Source organism: Harmonia axyridis, chromosome X (assembly GCF_914767665.1).
Source record: "Harmonia axyridis chromosome X, icHarAxyr1.1, whole genome shotgun sequence".
NCBI classification, from domain to species: domain Eukaryota; kingdom Metazoa; phylum Arthropoda; class Insecta; order Coleoptera; family Coccinellidae; genus Harmonia; species Harmonia axyridis.
Window position 1 is genome coordinate 34283646 of NC_059508.1, and position 4930 is coordinate 34288575.

Sequence of the window (4930 nt, forward strand, 5' to 3'; positions counted from 1 at the left end):
TGACGAAATCGGACATGAGAGAGAAATACGAATAACTCACAAGGGTAAATGTCATCAAATGCATCAGACTATGTGATGAGTAAAATGAAAGATGCACACGATAATTTTAGCTTAAACCATGCCGGAAAGTCGACTTCACGTCGTGCATCGGTACAAAGTTATTCAAGGGGCAAAATAAATTCACGAGAGTAGGTCCGATTACCGCTGGATCAGACGACGATTGTAACTTGTTGGATACGAATGTATCCGATGTATGTACGTCGTCCCTCTCTGATCTGTAGTAAGTGGGCCTACCCAAGATGCACACGATAATTTTAGCTTAAACCATGCCGAAAAGTCGACTTCACGTCGTGCATCGGTACAAAATTATTCAAGGGGCAAAATAAATTCACGAGAGTAGGTCCGATTACCGCTGGATCAGACGACGATCGTAACTTGTTGGATACAAATGTATCCGATGTATGTACGTCGTCCCTCTCTGATCTACGGTACGTGGACCGACCCAAGATGCACACGATAATTTTAGCTGACTTCATGCCGAAAAGTCGGTTCACGTCATGCATCGGTATCTTAAATCGCGCCGTAAAGTCGTTCACGTCATGCATCGGTATCTTAAATCGCGCCGAAAAGTCGGCTCACGTCATGCATCGGCGTCTTTTTTTTGTGCCACCGATGCATGACGTGAACGACTTTTCGGCTCGATTTAAGATACCGATGCATGACGTGAACGACTTTACGGCGCGATTTAAGATACCGATGCATGACGTGAACGACTTTTCGGCGCGATTTAAGATACCGATGCATGACGTGAACGACTTTACGGCGCGATTTAAAGCTATACCGATGCATGACGTAAACAAGATCACACCGATGCAGCACGTTAACATTAAAGCCCGCCTAATCCGATCGATGGAGGCCGTCTCGAGTGTCCAACTTGCTCACAAGAGCCGAGAAACAAACCGATGCATCACGTAGACAAGATCGTACCGAATGTTAACACAATCCAAAAGGAAATAATCTTAGATGAATATCGATTCTGATTATTGATTTTTCTTTCGCGATATTGATAGAAGACATCTGAATGAATTTCGAATTAATTCCGAAATCAAAAAAATATTTTCAATAAATTTTTTTTCTAGAGTACCTCGGTCTTTTCTATTTTTTTTCCAAGTTTCGTACGTCAATCAACATACATCCCAGAAAAAATCATCTCTCTAACTATCCTGGTTCAAAAGTTGTATCGGAACTTTTCACGTCGAAAAAGAACATAGGCGAAAAAGGACGTGAACATTATTCCTTATAAAAATCAAACCCGACCATGGATTTTGATTCTGATTGTTGATTATCGCTATTAGAACACATTAGGAGGCAACCAAATCAAATTTGAGAAAATTCCACAATCAGAAAATTTTTTTCGAAAAAAAAAAAAAAATTCGAGAACACCTCGGTCATGGCAAGTTATTTCCCACAATCCATTCCCCAATCAACGTACATCCCAGAAAAAATCATCTCTCTAACTATCCTAGTTCAAAAGTTGTATCGGAACATTTTCACGTCGAAAATATATCTCTAAGTCCAGACCGATGCACCACGTAATCTCGGGCAGACCGATGCACAACGTAAATGACGATCGGGACCGGGGCGATCGGTCGTATCTGACACCGCCGGCTCGGTTCTAACATCGTCAATGAGTCGGGGTTGTAAAAAAGGACGTGAACATTTTTCCTTATAAAAATCAAACCCGACCATGGATTTTGATTCTGATTGTTGATTATCGCTACTAGAACATATAAGGAGGCAACCAAATCAAATTTGAGAAAATTCCACGATCAGAAAATTTTTTTCGAAAAAAAAAAAAAATCGTAATCACCTCGGTCATGGCGAGTTATTTTCCGTATTTCATTCCACAATCAACGTACAACATAGAAGAAATCATCTCTCTAACTATCCTGGTTCAAAAGTTGTATCGGAACATTTCACGTCGTAATATCTCGCCAAGTCCAGACCTCGGCGATAGGTAGTATCTGACACCGTCCGCTCGGGACTGACATCGACTTGGACTCGGGCTGATGATGGGGAGGCGTTTAAGGACGTGAACATTTTTCCTTATAAAAATTAAAGTCGACAATGAATATTGATTCTGATTACTGATTTACGCTTTAAAAACACATTAGAAGGCAACCAAATCGAATTTGAGGAAATTCCACGATCAGAAAATTTTTTTCGAAAAAAAAAAAAATCCGAAAAATATTTTTCGATTCCGATTACTGATTTACTCTTTTAGAACACATTAGGAGGCAACCAAATCAAATTTGAGAAAATTCCACAATCAGAAAATTTTTTTCGAAAAAAAAAAAAATTCGAGGACACCTCGGTCATGGCAAGTTATTTCCCACAATCCATTCCCCGATCCACGTACATCCCAGAAAAAATCATCTCTCTAACTATCCTGGTTCAAAAGTTGTATCGGAACATTTTCACGTCGAAAATATATCTCTAAGTCCAAACCGATGCACCACGTAAACTAGGGCAGACCGATGCACCACGTAATATCGGGCAGACCGATGCAGAACGTAAACTCGATCATACCGATGCTTCACGTAATCTCGATCTTACCGATGCACCACGTAAACAAGGGCAGACCGATGCAGAACGTAAAGTAGATCTTACCGATGCACCACGTAATCTCGATCTTACCGATGCACCACGTAATCTCCATCTTACCGATGCACCACGTGAACTGGATCTTACCGATGCAGAACGTGAATTGGATCTTACCGATGCAGAACGTGAATTGGATCTTACCGATGCACCACGTAAACTCGATCATACCGATGCACCACGTAATCTCGGGCAGACCGATGCACAACGTAAATGACGATCGGGACCGGGGCGATCGGTCGTATCTGACACCGCCGGCTCGGTTCTAACATCGTCAATGAGTCGGGGTTGTAAAAAAGGACGTGAACATTTTTCCTTATAAAAATCAAACCCGACCATGGATTTTGATTCTGATTGTTGATTATCGCTACTAGAACATATAAGGAGGCAACCAAATCAAATTTGAGAAAATTCCACGATCAGAAAATTTTTTTCGAAAAAAAAAAAAAATCGTAATCACCTCGGTCATGGCGAGTTATTTTCCGTATTTCATTCCACAATCAACGTACAACATAGAAGAAATCATCTCTCTAACTATCCTGGTTCAAAAGTTGTATCGGAACATTTCACGTCGTAATATCTCGCCAAGTCCAGACCTCGGCGATAGGTAGTATCTGACACCGTCCGCTCGGGACTGACATCGACTTGGACTCGGGCTGATGATGGGGAGGCGTTTAAGGACGTGAACATTTTTCCTTATAAAAATTAAAGTCGACAATGAATATTGATTCTGATTACTGATTTACGCTTTAAAAACACATTAGAAGGCAACCAAATCGAATTTGAGGAAATTCCACGATCAGAAAATTTTTTTCGAAAAAAAAAAAAATCCGAAAAATATTTTTCGATTCCGATTACTGATTTACTCTTTTAGAACACATTAGGAGGCAACCAAATCAAATTTGAGAAAATTCCACAATCAGAAAATTTTTTTCGAAAAAAAAAAAAATTCGAGGACACCTCGGTCATGGCAAGTTATTTCCCACAATCCATTCCCCGATCCACGTACATCCCAGAAAAAATCATCTCTCTAACTATCCTGGTTCAAAAGTTGTATCGGAACATTTTCACGTCGAAAATATATCTCTAAGTCCAAACCGATGCACCACGTAAACTAGGGCAGACCGATGCACCACGTAATATCGGGCAGACCGATGCAGAACGTAAACTCGATCATACCGATGCTTCACGTAATCTCGATCTTACCGATGCACCACGTAAACAAGGGCAGACCGATGCAGAACGTAAAGTAGATCTTACCGATGCACCACGTAATCTCGATCTTACCGATGCACCACGTAATCTCCATCTTACCGATGCACCACGTGAACTGGATCTTACCGATGCAGAACGTGAATTGGATCTTACCGATGCAGAACGTGAATTGGATCTTACCGATGCACCACGTAAACTCGATCATACCGATGCACCACGTAATCTCGGGCAGACCGATGCACAACGTAAATGACGATCGGGACCGGGGCGATCGGTCGTATCTGACACCGCCGGCTCGGTTCTAACATCGTCAATGAGTCGGGGTTGTAAAAAAGGACGTGAACATTTTTCCTTATAAAAATCAAACCCGACCATGGATTTTGATTCTGATTGTTGATTATCGCTACTAGAACATATAAGGAGGCAACCAAATCAAATTTGAGAAAATTCCACGATCAGAAAATTTTTTTCGAAAAAAAAAAAAAATCGTAATCACCTCGGTCATGGCGAGTTATTTTCCGTATTTCATTCCACAATCAACGTACAACATAGAAGAAATCATCTCTCTAACTATCCTGGTTCAAAAGTTGTATCGGAACATTTCACGTCGTAATATCTCGCCAAGTCCAGACCTCGGCGATAGGTAGTATCTGACACCGTCCGCTCGGGACTGACATCGACTTGGACTCGGGCTGATGATGGGGAGGCGTTTAAGGACGTGAACATTTTTCCTTATAAAAATTAAAGTCGACAATGAATATTGATTCTGATTACTGATTTACGCTTTAAAAACACATTAGAAGGCAACCAAATCGAATTTGAGGAAATTCCACGATCAGAAAATTTTTTTCGAAAAAAAAAAAAATCCGAAAAATATTTTTCGATTCCGATTACTGATTTACTCTTTTAGAACACATTAGGAGGCAACCAAATCAAATTTGAGAAAATTCCACAATCAGAAAATTTTTTTCGAAAAAAAAAAAAATTCGAGGACACCTCGGTCATGGCAAGTTATTTCCCACAATCCATTCCCCGATCCACGTACATCCCAGAA